Consider the following 18,007-nt stretch of genomic DNA (forward strand, 5'->3'; position numbering starts at 1 on the left):
TGAGCTCTCCACGGGAGAGGTCAGCGCAGAGATTCAAGGGCATAGTGCCCCTGTTCCTGCCTGTGCCGAGACTCCAAGGCAGAATGCCAGCTGGGGACAGGTGGGGAGGACACCTGTCCAGGAATAGTACCACAGCAGGCAGCAGCTCCCCCGCCCGCCGCCATCAACCACGTGCCTGCTATAGTAGTCCTGTGTTTTTGCCTAACCAAAGAAATTAACTTCTAATCATTAACTTCTGTAACCTACTGAGCCCTTACTCTGTGCCAGGCAGCCCAGTAAGCATGTTATTTTTTATGATCTCATACCACCGCCTCTGACAACCTCGTGAGAGCATTGGTGTGTGATGATTAAAACACATGCTCCCGTCAGACCGCCTTTGGAATCCCAGGGCTGACATTTAATAGCTGTGTGAACTTGGGCAGATTACTTAACCTTTCTGTGCCTCAGCTTTCTCCTGTGTACGCCAAGAACAATAATGGTATGTTACGAGCACTCAGTGAGTTGGTAAAGTGCTTAGAATAATGCTGGCTCAGAGTACACATGGGAGTAACAGGGACGCAACCCAAGAGTTCGTGATGTGAGAGCTGGCCACTTATCCGATCGACTAGACATCATCAGTAGTAGCCAGGTGCCTCAAGGGAACAACACCATCCTTGCTGTCCTTATCAGTAGAATAAATGCTCAGCTGAAGACTCAGTAATACTTTTTATGAAGAAATAACTTCCAGCCACCAACCATAAAGACATAGTGTCATGTGTCCAGCACCAGGAGATGTGTGGATCTTTTCTGAAGGCGGCTGGGACGCTGGGACATGAAAGGAAGGGTGTGCCCGGGGACAGCAAAGGTCCAGCATTTAATTCCCGATCTCGCCACTGACCTCGCTGGGCCTCAGTCCTCATCTTTAGCTTCAGGTTTCTATTGTTGCTCCCATTAAGGATTTAGGAAGCACCTTATAAGCTGAGCACGGCCAGTACTGCTTATTCTGCAATTAGGATTTTCCACGTTACCTTACATTTTGTTTCTTATCTCAGTTCACACTTACACATTCACACAAAGTATACGCGCTGTGTCCCCCGACTCCACTTGAGTCCCTGGAAATCTCTGGAAACCAGGACTTAAGCATCTTCTGGGAGAGATCTTACCTTGCCTCACTGAGCTAAGTGGGCTGGAGTCAGGACCCTCTGGCATTTCTAGAGAGGAGGGTGTCTCTACTATCTGTGAGCTTGGGGACAAATAAACAAGGTAGTGCTCTGCCACATGGGACATTCCCTGATTGAATTTCTCCAGATTTCTGAGCACTTTCAGAAACAGGTATGCTGGGACCAAGTGCTCAGCCTAAACGAAGGATCATAGGCTAAGTGATGTGACTTTAAGCAAAAAAAAAAAAAAATGGCTTAGTGGCCTGAATTTTCCTGGGAGGACTTTTAAACTTAACCCTGTATAACAAGTGACTCAATTATCTTTTATTTATTTATTTTTTTAAATTGAACGTCCCTTCCTCCCTTTTCTTTCCTTTTTTATCCTTCTCTCTTCCCTTCCCTCCCTTCCTTGGAATACATTCACACCGATGAAAATTCAGATGGTCCAGAAAGACATGCAATGAAAGTAAAGCGTCCACCACGAGTTCCACTTCTCCAGGTAACAGATCTTCCTCCCGGGAGGCAGTCACTCTCAGAAGATTCTCATCTGTCATTCTGGAGATGGTCTGTGCACGTATAAGCACGATCGGAGGATGTATAGGTCTTCTTTCTTGACTGGATGCGGCCGTGTCTTATAATAGAGGCCCCATGATCTGTGGTTCATTCTGCCCTCCCAAGGCCTCCACTCCCATTTGCTTGTTACTAGCTGTATTCATCTTCCTTTCCACGCTCAAGGTCTATTTCCAGGCGTGTGTGATGACTCGATGACACAGCTCTGGACCCTGGAGTGGCCCAGCCAGGCTGATGGAGATTGCCTTGGTTTCAGGAGGGCCTGGGATCTGCCCTGATTTCCCCCCTGCAGACAGGAAGCAGGAAGGCTGGATGGCAATCCAGGACAGGATCTAGAAATGGGCCTCTGAGGAACCCACTTGTCCCCCTTAAAGGGCACTCAGGTCATCTAGTGCAGAATCACACACCTGAGAGGTGGCTGAGGCCATTGTTTCTCCAATGTGAGCCATGCATAAACTTCTAGGAGCCCTTATTAAATGCAGATGCTGTGTCACTTAAGCCAAGTGGAGCTGATATTCTGCACCAGTGATGAACTCCCAGGTAATGGTGATGCTGCTGGACCACAGCTGACCTATTCTGAGTAGCAAGGAAACACCGGATGCTCCTTCCCACCTTTCTTCGCACTGCGTAAGAGCATAATCCTTTTTTTTTTTTTTTGCTTTTTAGATGAGAAAACTGCTCCTCAGAGATGTTAAACAACTTGGTAGAGGTCACACACTAGTAAGTGACAAAGACAAAAGTTCAAGGGTGAAGGTCGTTCCCAGTCACTGCAGTCCCCCATGAGCCCATAGATGAATGTGGTCCTCCTAGAATGGGACAGTCTGCACTTAATGAACAGGTTTGGATGGTGAGTGTCAGTTTCTTTTGTCTCCCCTTCTTTATCTCTGAGATTTTGATTCTGGCTTCTTGAGACTAGGAGACACTTCACACGGTGGGTGGTCCCCACAGTAACACTGACCCAGAGAGAAGTGAATCCTTTTGCCTGGTGACTAGAAGACACGTGAAACTGGAAAAAGGAGCCTAGAATATTACCACATTTAACGCACGTAGGAGAGCACACCTTCCCTTTCATCCTCTCTTCCAAAACACCTAATAGCTTTTACTGGCCATGTGGTCATTGCTGTGCATGCGTGCTTAGTCACTCAGTTGTGTCTGACTCTTTGTGACCCCATGGACTGTAGCCCCCCAAGCTCAGTCCATGGGATTCTCCAGGCAAGAATACTGGAGTGGATTGCCATTTCCTTCTCCAGGGGATCATCCTGACCCAGGGATTGAACCCCTGTCTCCTGCACTGGCAGATGGATCCTTTATCATCTGAACCACTTGGGAAGCCCATGGTCACTGCTGAACTATCCTCATTTAACATGCTTTTGACAGAATAGTTGGTCTGGAAATTTTCTTTCCAATTAAACTTCCTTGCTGAACTGCCTTGGTTTTGAAAGGATTCCATAAGGATGACTAATTATATAGCAGTTGCTACAGGAGATATTTGCACTCAATTTCAGCTCTTAGGTGATTCAGATCAAATGCTTTCTCTTTTCCTCCCTGGAGCTATGTGCGACCATCTTCCTCTCACACAGCAGGCTTCTCATGAGTTATTTTTGGAGTTTCAAATCAAAACAGCAATTCTGGCGAATGGGAGAGCGAAGCAATGCTCTAGCCAAGCAGAGTAAACCATATGCACTGATAAAGACAGCCAAAGACTCAGTGCCTTTAAAAGGCTTCCAAGCCATCTTCCTCCTTGAAGATTAAATTTGGGGGGAACTGCAAACTATCCTTGGTACTGTCATATTCCTTTATGAATTCAGTTGAGGGACTTCCCCAGTGATCCAGTGATTAAGACTCTGCCTTCCATTGCAGAGGGTGAAGGTTTGGTCCCTAGCCAGGGACTAAGATCCCACATCCCATGGGGTGTGGTCAAAAAGTGAAAAAGACAGCTGAAATTCCTTTAAAATTACCAAAGCCTTGTCCATTTGTCCATTTGCTGTCCTGATTGTTTTGTTTTAAGATGGCAGGTCTTGGCAAAATTTACTTGAGGACTTTGCTTCAGCTGCTGTATCTGCCTTGAAACATGGAAATCAGTATTTTCCCACTCTGCTCTGTTTCCTTCTTTCACCAGAGCACGTAGAACATCCCTGAATATGTATACCAAGCAGGCGGACCTCCCCCTTCGCCCATTACAGTATAAGCGCCTCGTGGGCAGGGGCTGTGATTTTCATTTTGTTCTGTTCCTGGCACAGAGTTGCCGTTCAGAGAATTGAGTGAACAGATGATGTGCTGATTCACTTCAGTTGCATCCGACTCTTTTTGACCCTTATGGACTATAGTCTTTCAGGCTCCTCTGTCCATGGCATTCTCCAGGCAAGAATACTGGAGTGGATTGCCATGCCCTCCTCCAGGGGATCTCACTGACCCAGGAATCGAATCCAGGTCTCCTGCAGCTTCTACATTGGCAGGCAGATTCTTTACCACTGAGCCATTGGGGAAGCCGGAACAGATGATAGATGAGTGAATACTATTCTATTTCCATTTTTCTCTTTTTTTTTCTTTCTTCAAATCAATCACTTATTACATAAATAGTAACTAAATGTTTTTTAGCTTGGGGAAAAAAAGGCTGTCCAGATAAGGCTAATGTCTTTTCTTGATCACAGCCCCCAGATCTTGTTTCTGCCTTCTCTCTGCTTAGGTTATCGGTTTGTAACACATCCTTGCAGAGCTTACACACACATGCACACACAGACATGCACACACACAACACACAAACACATGCACAGAGTACTGTTTTTGATAAACAGATTTTTTTTCTCAGCTTGCTTTCTCCTACTCAGCCATGTATCAAGGAGTGCTGTCCCTGTCAACTACCTTATTCTTGGCACTTGCTCCATAGTTTTATTACATTTGTGTGGATATAATACCTTTTATTTGGACCAAGAGAATACACTCATTATCTGCTTTCATGCTGATTGCTGTTCAGGGTCCCTTCTCCTGTACACATTGACAGACTAACCATGTTCACTCCTGTCTCTTGGTAGCTACAACACATTTCAAGAGAATCAGCCACCTGCCTCCGAGATTATGCCGGACCTGTGGACATAATCGTGGGATGGTAAGGACTGCCAGAGGAAACTGAACGTCTGTGTCCGTAGAAGCTCGGGAAGTGCATTTGGCCCTCAGAATTCCACAGCACTAGATAGGGGGTGATGTTAGAGCCGGTGTCGCCTCTGCCCTGAGCTGCTTGAGTTCCCTTGGGCAGGTCATTTCCTCTCACTGTACCTTACTTTTCTCATCTGTATTGTGGGCTCAATGAGTGTCTTTCAGCTCTTAGAGTCTGAATAACAAGGTTTAGATAGTGCCACCACATTGACATAAAGAATATATTAGCTTACATGCTGTTTTGTGTCAGAGTGGAAAAGGAGATATTTAAAACTATATTTAAATGTTCGTTTTAATTAACTAAATATATTTTATTGCATTTTAACTTTAAGATATTATAAAATTTTAAAATAGAGATTTGTCCCAGAGCTCTTAAATGTCACAAACAGTCTGTGATTGTCCAGGAATGTATCGCCTTTGGGTCTTACTCTTCTTTCTTGTTACTTTATTATCCAATTAAAATGTATATATTTGTTCCCTTTGCTTTATGTGGTCTTTTCATTCTAAACAAGGCAGGGTGGTGTTGGGGAAGGGGACTATGGACCCCTGAGTTCTACCTCCAGGTTTGTCTTAGTTACAGCTGTGTGTCCTTGGACAAGTCCCTCACCTTCTCTGAGTTTCCATCTATTGATAGTATGAGTGCAACTTAGCCAAGTATCCACTTTACAAAAAGTTGAAAACCACACCAATTTGTGAATGTCTCACCTGACATTTCTGAGCCCTATCACCTGCAGATAGATCATCTTGCGAACTGATGAGACATCCTAAGAGATCACCAAAACTCATGCAGTGGTCTCATTTCACATGAGAACCGTGCAGCTTCCCAGGCCCCTGGTGACACACACCATCTTTCAGTGGGTTCCCAGGGAGGCCCCGAGAAGCTTCTGAGCTGCCATGATTCATGGGTAGAGTTTCCCCCCTGAGCCCCAAGGCTAGGTTGATTGTGTGCATTCCCCTACTTAGAGATGCTACAGCAGTCACAGGGGCTGAATCACCCTCGGGCATGCTTCCCTGAGGGTCCCAGTAAGGTTTCTCATGTGGGGCCAGAGCTCTGACCTCTTGTGTTGGCATTACACGTCGATCTGGAGAGAACAGGGCTTCTGCAGGTGAAAGGTCGAGTGAATGGGTGTGAAAGCTGCGTGGGAGTTGAGCCCACAAGGCCTCTGGGGGATTGGTTTTCCTGTTCCCAGCATGGTTTTGCACCCCTTCTGTGAGCTTCTGTTTCTGAACACCCCTCGGGCTAAGCACTCCCTGATTGAGTCTGTGTAGGAGAGAGGCCAGTCTGATGCTCTTCTCCTGAGAGCCCCCGGGGTCGGTGACTTCACCTGTACGCCTCTGCTTCCTGCTCTGCTGGGTCTTCTCTGAGAAGACTTCACTCAGGTACTCAACCCTTGTTACCTTTTCCCTTTCTTAAACTGAAGAGCGTGGACTTTATAGGCTCTGAATTTGTCACCGAGCTTCCAAAAGCCTACCATAAACATTTTCCACATGAACGAAAATAAAAGGAAGAGCACAATGAATGGAAAGAACATCATTAACATGGTACATATCTTAAATCAGTTTAAAAAAAGAAGAGGAAGAAGAAGCAAAAAGAATAGTGGCTCATTTCCATTTACCAAAGCACACTGCAAATTTTTCAATAGCTGCCCACCATGCCATACTCCCTAACTGCTTCCATCCCCCGCCACTCTGTTTTGATGAAATAGGAGTGAATCTACTTTACAGTGTTGCAGAGAAATGCAGAGCAAGTTATAGTGTCTCTGCCTAATTTGATCCTCCTTTAACCTATCGATAGTGTTGCAAATTCACAACCTGGAAACTTGAAGAAATGAGTCAGCCTGACATATGATTCACATATCCTCGATCTGAAATGCTTGATGTTGTGTGGGGCCAGGGTGGGAGGTAGAACCAGAAATGAATTTCCTGACCCCTAAATTCAGCTTCACTGAAGTCGCATGGGGGTGTGGTGGGGGACAGTTATCATCTTGTGGTTTGTGGGGATTCTTCCTGCCTTCCAGAATCTGCAATGTATTGGGATGGGGGGGGGAACTCAAGGTGACCACATGCCCAGGACTGCTAGAAGAGTTCCAGTTTATGCCTCCTAGTCTGGCTTTTTTTTTGGCCGGATAACCTGTCTTTCTACTCCCCAGAATGTAAGATTCTGGGGAGACTAGGTTAGGAGTTCTCAAAGGTCAGAGGTTTCATCTTATTCATAAGTACATCCCCAGTAAATAAAGGCTTGCTGAGTTGGGTGAGTGAGTAAATTCTTCACCGCCTCTCTTGATCTCTGAATTTCTGTTTCTCATCTATCTTTGTATGCCTAGGGTAACCACTGATTCTTGTTCTCAATAATATCTTTTGACTAAGCCTGAGCTTCAGATGGCAATTGATTTGGTTCCATGTACACAACCTGCCCATGCAGCTCTGTGACTTTCAGTGAGTTATCCAGATGAGTTACAATGTATCAGAAGTACCAAGAACAGTGGCTTCCAGAGGCAGTAAACTCCTAAGAAATGGCAGTGGAGGTGGAGATGGTGCTATTGTTATTAGGTGTCTGGCATTGCCACCTGTTTTTGTCATCTTTTCCTAATTAGAAGATTCATAGACCTTTTTAAAAGAAAATAGTATCAAAATCTCATAAGAAATTGGGCAAAGACTAAAAAACCTACCTATACCATCATGATCTTCGGTAGCACAGTAGCAATTATCATTATCAACGTACTATAAGCCATCCGTGGTGTTTTACACCAAGTTTTTCCATAGTGCTTATCTTTAGGAGCATTCCATTTTTTTTTTTTCCATTTGCCTTTTTCTGCAAGCATTGTTCATGTTATTTCAGGATCTTTTCTGCTACAACTTTCTAATTTGCTTTTATCCATGTGGTTATTGGTAGCTATAGATTGCTTCCATTTTCCCTTCTGTGAATGAAGTTTCCCTTCTGCTATGCCCTACATTTCAAGAGACTCTCAGAAGTGAAATTGCTGAATCAAAAGATACAAATGTTGTCAAAACCTATCTATATCTATATTTTAAAAAATAGACTGTTAGAGAAATTTTAGGTTTACAAGAAGCTACAGTGAGCTCCCATTTACTAGTCCCCCCACAATTCAGCATATTCTTAACATTTTGTATTAGTGTGGCACATTTGTTGTAATTTATGAACCAATATTGGTATATTATGATGGACTAAAGACTATGGTTTACATATAGGGTTCACTCTTTGTATTGCATAGTTCTGGGTTTTTGACAAACGCATAATTTTATTTATCCACCATTACAGTTTCACATAGAATATTTTCACTGCTCTAAAAATGCCCTGTACTTCACCTATTAATCTCTCTTCCCATCCTCCCAAACCCATGGCTACCACTGATCTTTTACTTTCTTCGCAGTTTTGTTTTATCCAGAACATCACATAGTTAGAATTATACAACATGCAGCCTCTTTTGTTTGACTTCTTTCACTTAGTAATATGTGTTTAAGACTCCTTCATGTCTTTTCGTGGCTTGATAGCTCATTTCTTTTTAGTACTGAATAATTCCTATTGTCTGGCTGTAGCATAGTTTAATTATCAGTTCACCTACTGAAGGATATCTTTGTTGTTTCCAAGTTTGGGCAATTTTAAATAAAGCTGCTATAAACATTTGTGTGCAAGTTTTTGAATGGACATAAATTTTTAACTCATTTGGGTAAATCTCACGAAGCAAGATTGCTGGATCACATGGTAAGACTATTTTTGCTTTGTAAGAAATTGTCAAAGCTTTATATTTTGAACATTTATTAAGAAATTTTATTTATAATACCACTAACACGGTTAATAGTCAAAATAACTTCTGGGTTGGAAGCTAAAGTTTTGACGACCTTTAAACCTCTTAGCTTCTGGAGAGCAAAATTTGCCTCTGGTGTCACCTCCAAGGCCTCCATGGCATAGTGCATGCAATAGGTGTTCAATTAATGTTCATTACACACCAAAAAACCACCTCACTGCACAAATAAAAACATGAAGATCCAAAAAAGGAAAGCAAAGTGCTTCTGGCCAAATATCATTTTACTCACAGCAGAGACAATGCTAGGAGATAACTCACGCTTTGTCAATTTTCAGACCAACATTTTGAGCGACCAGACTCTCGATCACTGTGTGTGCTAAGTCACTTCAGTCATGTCTAACTCTTTGCAACCCTATGGGCTGTAGCCCACCAGGCACCTCTGTCCATGGGATTCTCCAGACAAGAACACTGGAGTGGGTTGCCATGCCCTCCTCCAGGGGATCTTCTTGACCTAGGGATGGAGCCCGCATCTCTAATGTCTCCTGCATTGGCAGGCAGGTTCTTTACCACTAGCGCCACCTGGGAAGCCCCTCTGGGTAACTAAATTCAAGCAAATCAAGCTTCAGGATTCAGGAATCCATACTTACTGTTGTAATAAACACCCTCTTCTCACTTTCAATCCCACCCACTACCATGTCTCCCAGAGATGCCCAAAGTGGTGTGTTCAAGTGGATAGAGTACATTGTGGCTACAAAGTCTCATAGCAAGCAAAAGTAAGAACAACGGCAATAATGGTGACAACAATAAAAAAAAAAGTCAAGAATTATTGATTGCCTAAGTGTTGTCAGGCTCTTTACATGTATTATTTCATTTCAACATCACAGCTACTCTCTGGTTAGGCACAATTAAATTAGTGACAATTTATTGAAATGCTGTAGTCCATGGGGTCCCAAAGAGTCAGATATGACTGAGAGACTGAACTGAACTGAACTATTGAAATGTGATTAATAAAACACACAGTGGGTTGCCATGCCCTCCTCCAGGGGATCTTCCTGACCCAAGGATCAAACCCACATCACCTGCAGCTCCTGCATTCTTTCCGCTGAGCCACTGGGGAGTTCCCAAATGAACAAAAATTTAGAGGTGAGAAGATTGAGCCTCGAGGAGGTTGAATAGCTTGCTCAAGGCTCCACAACTCTTAGTGGAAAGCCCAGTGCCCATCCAGTCTTGAGTCCACTCAACAATCTACTACCGTACAATAAGAACATGAGATGTGAAGTCAGATGGACCTGGATTAGTATTCTGGGGCTAAACATTTTGCCAGCCATGTGACCTTGACTTTGTGATTTCTAATTGCAATGAATCTCCATCTGTAAAATGGGGATAGTAATAATTATCTGTGGCAAATGCTTTCTGCTTTCTCCTCAGTAACCATTGCCGCTGCACTGCACATAAACTTTATAGGCTCAGGTCTCCTCAGAAGGAGGTCCCGGATTTCAAGGAAGAAAAGCCCCAATCCCAGCCTCCTGAGATGAATCAAGATTGGTTTAAACCAGATATATATGGTAATGGCAGGTATGTTACCTAGTTTTGTTAGGGGAAGCATGCTAGGGAGACGAAGCACATCCCCTCCCCCCAACTGGGAGGGGTCATTCTTATCTTTTTTTCTGCGTGGATCTTGGACACAATACCTGGAGGTGCAGCAGCCATCTAGCAACCATAAGGTGACAAGCCAACAGACAGAAACGGGGGAGCAGAAAAGAAAGAGTCTGGATCTTTTATTGCCTTGTCAAGTGGTTCCACCAGCCTAAGACAGAAGACTACATTCAGACTTATTAAAACAATTCTTACTGGTTTACGCCTCTGTAAGGGCTTCCCTGGTGGCTCAGACAGTGAAGAATCCTCCTGCAATGCAGGAGATCTGGGTTCGATCCCTGGGTCAAGAAGATCCCCTGGAGAAAGGAATGGCTACCCATTCCAGTACTCTTGCCTGAAGAATCACATGCAAAGGAGCCTTGCAGGCTACAGTCTAGGGGGTTGCAAGGAGTTAGACACAACTGAGCGACTAAGCACGCGTGCGCACACACACACACACACACACACACACACATACACACATACATGCCACTCTAAGCAGAGTTGTCTTTTATTTGCAACTGAAAGCATTTCTAATGGATATACAGATTTCCACCAGAGCACAGGGTTAGGGAGTTTCATATGGTGCTCAAAAACCCAAATACTAGGCAGAGCCAGAGTTTCTGGGTTTTGATCTCAGCTCTGCCACTAACAACCTGAATGACCTGACAAGTCACCCAGCTTCTCTGTGACTTGCTGTCCTTGTCTATAAAATCCTTACTAAAAGTGTGTTGAGTATTGTATGAAGCACAATACCAGTGTACACCTTGTACTATTGATAGGAGCATTAAATGACTAAATGTTTTATAAAATGGTTAGAATATTGCCTGACACATAGTAAGTGGCTATACACATGTTTGTCAAGAAAAGAAAAATTGAGAGAAAAATAACCACTATCAAAGTCTTGATCTGACCATCAGGCCTCTTGTGATATTTAAGCAGAACATTGACCATGTTGCCACTAAAACTCACGGAGCATGAAAATGCCCCTAAGTCAGTCTCAAACCAGCAGCAGTAGTGGTTTATTTTTGACAGAAAATGCTCCTCAGAGAACACTGACTTGTAAAGAAGGAGGGGCTGTGACTACCAAGTCATGTCATGAAGTGAAAGACCAAAATGCTCAGACTCGCCCATGCAAATGGGAGTGGGTCTCCCCCGGCGGCCCTTTTAGAAGACTCTAGACATTTTTTAACTTGTTTTTGAAAGGGTATTTCCAGCCAGTGGCTTATTCTTTTGCGTCTCCTCACATCTTTCTTGCCAGTGGCTGGGAGGGTGAGGATGGGGAGGGGTGATGTCAGCAGTCCAGGCCCTTCTGTCCCAGGAGGGACGATCCCCCTGGCCAGCATGGAAGGGGGCAGGTTTCACCTGGCTCTTTCCCACTTTCTATGACCCACATAGCTACCCTCCGTAGAGATCAGATTTGAATTTGGTCAATGACTAAGCGCTTTTGGAAACCTTGCTTGTTCGTGAGGGTTAAGAATCAATCAGGAGGTGTGTCCATTTATCAAATCCTGTGGAATCTGCCTTCAGACTACATACTCATCCCAGGCCTCTACTTTCTACCGATGACAGTCCAGACCAAGCCACCACTACGTTCTGCTTGGATTCCTGCAGAAGCCTGTGTCCTACTTGCCTTTCTGTTTCTACCCTACCTACCCCGCCTTTTCCCTCAACAGCCGAGGGGATTCTTTTGAAAAGGTAAACCAGATTTCCCTGGTGGTCCAATGGTTAAGACTTCACCTTCCAGGGGCTGTGGGTTCGATCCTTAGTAGAGGAACTGAGATCCCACATGCCGCAGGCATGCAGGCAAAAAAAAAAAAAAAGATAACTATAAAAAAATAAAATAAAAGGGTAAACCAAATCATGGCACTCACCTGCTCAAATTTTCCAGTGGAATCCCATCTCACTTAGAATGAAATCTGAGGTTCTTAGTATGACTCACAACACCCTCTCTGCCACTTTCCCCATTGCTGACCCTACTCTGCACACTGGCCTTCTTGCCACAGGCCAAACATACCTGAGTGCAGGTTGGCCTCAGGGCCTTTGCATGGTATGGTTCCCTTCTCTGGAACTCTGTTCCTTGTATTTCCTGCCCAGCTCTTTTCCTCATTTCATGCAGGTGTCTGCTCAGATGTCAACTCTCACAGAGGCCTTCTCTGACCATCCCTTGGAACTTAGCTTCCTTCACTTCTCATTTTCTGTTACTAGCCATAATTCTTAGGACTCGTTGATATTATTACAGATTTGGTGACTTTTTATTTATTTATTTTTTATTAACTATTTATTTTTGGCCACACCAAGTGGCATGCGGGATCTTAGTTCCCTGAACAGGGATCGAACCCAGCACCCCTGAAATGGAAGCACGGAATCTTAACCACTGGACCACTGGGGAAGTCCCTTGGTGACTTTTTACATCCCCATCAGAATATCAGCCCTGTAAGGAAAGAGACATTGTTTTGTCCATTCAGGTGTCCACAGAACCCAGAACACTGTGTAACTGATGCTCAATAAATACTAAGTTAGATAACATAATGTGTGTCTAGTTAGTGATAAATGCTGTCTGACAGAGTTTTAAGCCTAATGTCTCTTGTGGCCCTGCTAAGTTGGCCCTGATTCTACTTCCCAGAAAACTCAGGATACATTCTGAACAACAAAAGCAGCACTGGACCAGTGTTTTAAAATATCCAAAGAGAATACTTTGAAAGTGAACATATAGGTGACTGGATTTTTCCTCCTGCATTTGTTTTAAAATCATCTACATCACATTTAGTTCTTTTTCTCCCTTCCTTTGAACCTGGATACCAGACAAACAGTCCCACACAGGGTGTCTTTGCATCACTCAGATCAAGGCTCTCATCTGTAATAGTTTAAAAACAAAACAGCCCCATTCCTTGACATTCTCCCTATTGAAAGATGGGATTTATATCATTTACTCAAGTCTTGGTGATTGTTCAAGCAGCAGTGGTCATGCAGCATCCTCAGGTTTCCGTAGACACTCAGTCTGGGGAGTCTCAGAGACTGCCTTGCTGAAGAAGCTGCATGGAGGTGCTCTGGTCTGTGGTCTCAGCTGAGCTCCCAGCCAGCACCCCAGGGTTGGCTGATAGCCATGCAAGCTGTCATTTTGGATGTTTAGACCATCTGTATTTTCAAATGACCACAGTCTGATATCTGACTACAAGGGCATGGGAAACCCCAGTGAGAACCACCCAGCCTAGCCCTTCCCAGATTCCCCATCAAAAATGCATGAGTAACATAAAGTGATTGTTGTTTTACAAGGCTAAGTTTTGCAGTCATTTGCACTCAGCAATAGGAACTAGAAGTCCACGCTCTTTCTCCCTCATACGAGGCACTCATAAGTAAGATTTTCCTAAATATTCTGGGCATCAGATATCATATGTAAGTGAGGAGTGACAATATGTTTATGTGGTGGTTGCTTAGAGGAAAAGCAAGTTTTGTTTTAAACCTCACATGATTCCCAGCACATACTCTTGCCTCAAATCTAAGATGCTATCAATTGTACAACTCATGAGTAATTTGTGTGCTACAAGAGACATGTGTGCATGCTCAGTCGTATCTGACTCTGCGACCCCGTGGACTATAGCCCACTAGGCTCCTATGTCCATGGGATTTCCTAGGCGAGAACACTGGAGTGTAGTGCCATTTCCTTTTCCAGGGGATCTACCCAACCCAGGGATTGAATCCTCATCTCCTGCATTGGCAGGTGGATTCTTTTACCACTCAGCCACCAGGGAAGCCCAAATAGACTTCTAGATGCCATTGATTGTAGGGCATATACCATTTTGGGAGATGTTGAAATTTGAAAAGATGTATATCTTAGGACCTTTGATTTAAGGAGTGAATAACATAAACACCTAGTTAAGCCTGGACACAGAACAAGACCCAGCCCCTTCTCCTCACCCTGCCAAATTTGAAGTTTTGAAGACCAAGAGGAGAACTTATAGCAAATGCACCTTTGTATGAAAGTCTCTAATTAGCCATGCCATTCTATGTACTATAAACAAAGATTAACAGAGATAACCTGTGGTCCAGGCAGAAAGTGCCTTCCTTGGGCAGCTGTCAAATGGTTACAATTCAGGTAACATTGCATCACAGTTATTTAGCAGAAGTGTATTTTGCAAGAGGGATGAAGTCAGATCCCCAAACCTGGCTGTGAGTTGGCAAGTTCTTTTCAGTGGAAACTCTTCTCTAGTAATGGTAATAGATCACGCCCCATTTCTCTTTGATTTGGGGGTCTCTTCTTTTTTAGGACTTGATGTAGTTCTTTCTTAAGAGATGTCAGCCAAGGAACAGAAGGAGTCTGAGCAGAAAGACAGAGGCAACTCAGGCCATGTCAACTAGAGCAGAAATGCAAAGAAGCATCAGAGTGCTAGCAGGCACCAAGAGGGAGTCAGTACAGCTGCCCAGAGTTAGTGTGTTGGCCCTCATTTGAAAGGTGAGCCCCCCTCAGGACAAGAGAGGTTAAGTCTCTTACTCAGAGTCACACAGCCTCATTACGTCCACTTAGTTCATCAGACACAGAGCCTGTGCTCTTACCCACAGTGCTTTGCTGGTCAGAGTGTTTGCAGAAACATGGAAATGAATTCAGAGGAGACTCCAGAAAGCCTATGTCTGTCAGCCCAGCTGTCTTTACAGCCTTACCTAAACAGGGAATTCATTTTAACACCTACCTTGCCTGTGCCAGTGTGAGTTTTCCACCTATGAGGCTTTTCTTGTCTCCTCGTCTTCCTATGAAAATCAAAGCATCTTTCAAGGCCAAGCTCTAATGGGGCAACTGAACCCTTGTTCCTACAGGGAGATTCCTGGCTGACCTTGGATCCGAGTTCATTGTCCCTGGGACAAGCTTGGCAGCCCTCCTGGTGTTGGTGGCTTTTATTGGTCACTGCTATCAGACTGGAAGTTTCTTGAGGCTCTGGGATTAGACTGAATTTGAATCCTACCTCTGTGATTTATGACGGGTGTCTTTGGGCATGTTTCTTAGCCTTCCTGGGCTTTAATGTTGTGAAATCTTTGAAATGGGAATAGCCTGAATATCCACTTTCCAGGACTGTCCTGAAAATGAAGTGTGTTTGGTTAGGTCGCATGGTAAGGGCTTGGTATTGCTTTTCATTATATAGAGAAACTTGGAAAGTATCTTTAGGGATCCACTCACTTAGTTCTCACAACAAGCCTAGCAGGTGCTTTTACCACCAGCCCCATTTTACAGATGAGGAAACTGGAGTGAAGTAATTTGCTCACAGCCTTACAGCTGGAATAAGACAGAACTTTATTCTTATCTTTTTGAACTCCTCTCTCAATGGAATCCTACTGGAAATCTTCCATGGAATGAATTCTGAGGAGGTTTTATCATGTATCAACCTCTGCAGTTCAGTTCAGTTCAGTCATTCGGTCGTGTCCAACTCTTTGCAACCCCATGGACTGCAGCACGCCAGGCCTCCCTGTTTATCACCAACTCCTGGAATGTGCTCAAATTCATGTCCATCCAGTCAGTGATGCCATCCAACCATCTCATCCTCTGCCATCCCCTTCTCCTCCCACCTTCAATCTTTCCCAGCATCAGGGTCTTTTCAAATGAGTCAGTTCTTCGAATCAGGTGGCCAAAGTATTGGAGTTTCAGCTTCAGCATCAGTCCTTCCAATGAATATTCAGAACTGGTTTCCTATAGGATGGACTGGTGGGATCACCTTGCAGTCCAAGGGACTCTCAAGAGTCTTCTCCAACACCACAGTTCAAAAGCATCAATTCTTTGGCGCTCAGCTTTCTTTATAGCCAAATCTCATATCCATACACGGCTACTGGAAAACCCGTAGCTTTGACTAGATGGACCTTTGTTGTCAAAGTAATGTCTCTGCTTTTTAATATGTTGTCTAGGTTGGTCATAACTTTTCTTCCAAGGAGCAAGCGTCTTTTAATTTCATGGCTGCAGTCACCATCTACAGTGATTTTGGAGCCCCCTAAATAACGTCTGTCACTGTTTCCACTGTTCCCCATCAATTTGCCATGAAGTGATGGGAGCGGATGCCATGATGTTAGTTTTCTCAATGTTGAGCTTTAAGCCAACTTTTCCACTCTCCTCTTTCACTTTTATCAAGAGGCTCTTTAGTTCTTCTTCACTTTCTGCCATAAGATGGGTGTCATCTGTGTATCTGAAGTTATTGATATTTCTCCCGGCAATCTTGATTCCAGCTTGTGCTTCCTCCAGCCCAGTGTTTCGCATGATGTACTCTGCCCAAAAGTTAAATAAGCAGGGTGACAATATACAGCCTTGACCTACTCCTTTCCCAATTTGGAACCAGTCTGTTGTTTCATGTCCAGTTTTAACTATTGCCTCTTGACCTGCATACAGATTTCTCAGACCCGCATACTTTTTCGTGCATACATCTCTTGGCCTGCATACTTCTTCCTCAAGAAATGTTAATTAAACTCCCTCAACAAAATGAATCAGATTCTGTTTGCCAGAGAACATTCTGAGTAAATAGAGTAAAAGCCATTGCCAAGTCAAGCTCTTACCCCACACCTGGGCAGACCCTTGAGAAGCTTGGGGTCCCTAAGAGTGGAGAGTGGGGAGGGACCCCACTTTGGCAGCATGGTGACATCCTGTCTCATTGTGCACTTGGTGAAAGTCGAGGGGCTCAGAGGGGGCCCCAAATAAACACATTGCCCTAGCTCACTGCACAGATGGGGCAGTGAGTGCCGTGATGGGGTGCAGCTGTGTCCTTGGCTGGCAGTCGACCTTCACTCTAGCAGCTACAGAGGATCATAGCCATGTTGGAGAAAGACACTGGGGTGGAAATGCTTGAGGACCTACTCTGTGTCCAGAACTAAGAGAGTTCTTCCAAACAGTTGGGGATTTTCTCCATATCTACTCTTGCTAACTTGTATCTTTTTCCCATTGTCCTCAGAAATGTTCTGCATGATTTTAGTCCTTTGAAATGTATCAAGACTTATTTTATGGCTCAGCATATGGTTGACCTTAAGGAATGTTGCCTATGCACTTGAAGGCATACGCTCCGGGTTTGGGGTAGGGTTGTACCCTGGATGGTAACTGTGCAAGGCCCGGTTGTCTGGCTGATGGAGAAAAGTCATCACACTGCGTGCTGCCCAGGGGAGGGGAATGAAGGACTGACTGTCCACGTGGGTGAGAGCACATGGCCAGGCCCTGACTCCAGGAGGCAGATCTTATGCCAACTTGTCGTCCATGTAGCCCAAGTGAGAAGAAAAGGCCACAATTCTAGACAGACCTCAGAGGTGAAGAGAAAACGTCTAGGAATTTGCTGGAGGGAAGGGAAATTTCCCCACAACCCTCGCTCTTGCTCTCCCCGCCTGCTCTCTTGTGCATTCAGCAAACACTTATCGGAGACTTGCTCTTCCTAGTTGCAGATCTAGGTGCTGATATGTAAGATTCAGCCTGGCCCCCAGAGGAATACGTACAATGATACCTAGCAGGACAAGGGGCATCATGGGAAAAAGATGTACACATCGGAATAGAGTCATTCTTGCTTTGTTTGTCTCTCCTCTTGGTTATGCACATCCACAGGCAAAGCAGGAGGGTTTCCACCGGGAAGCTGAAAGGTGGGGCAACATGCTGCTATCTGGAAACCTATTAGAAACCTTCAGGGAATTATTTCTTGAAGCACAAGGGACTCATGCATTCCTAAGGTCTGGTCCTTCCAGGTTCAGAGAGTTTTGGAATTTTTTTTTTTGTACCTTGGACCCTGTTGATTT

General features: G+C 44.4%; 1 long non-coding RNA gene across 1 annotated transcript in view; it reads left to right on the forward strand.

Moving 5' to 3' along the window:
- The window catches only part of LOC145508920 (uncharacterized), a 221,339-nt gene extending 215,996 nt beyond the window's left edge, over nt 1-5,343 (forward strand). Inside the window, exons 6-7 of the long non-coding RNA XR_014055691.1 lie at nt 2,376-2,556; nt 4,742-5,343. This is a non-coding gene — a long non-coding RNA (uncharacterized LOC145508920). The remainder of the gene's footprint in view (nt 1-2,375; nt 2,557-4,741) is intronic.
- The last annotated feature ends 12,664 nt before the right edge of the window (nt 5,344-18,007 follow it).

Source organism: Giraffa tippelskirchi, chromosome 6, assembly GCF_054371585.1.
Source record: "Giraffa tippelskirchi isolate mGirTip1 chromosome 6, T2T-mGirTip1v1.2.pri, whole genome shotgun sequence".
Classification (NCBI taxonomy): domain Eukaryota; kingdom Metazoa; phylum Chordata; class Mammalia; order Artiodactyla; family Giraffidae; genus Giraffa; species Giraffa tippelskirchi.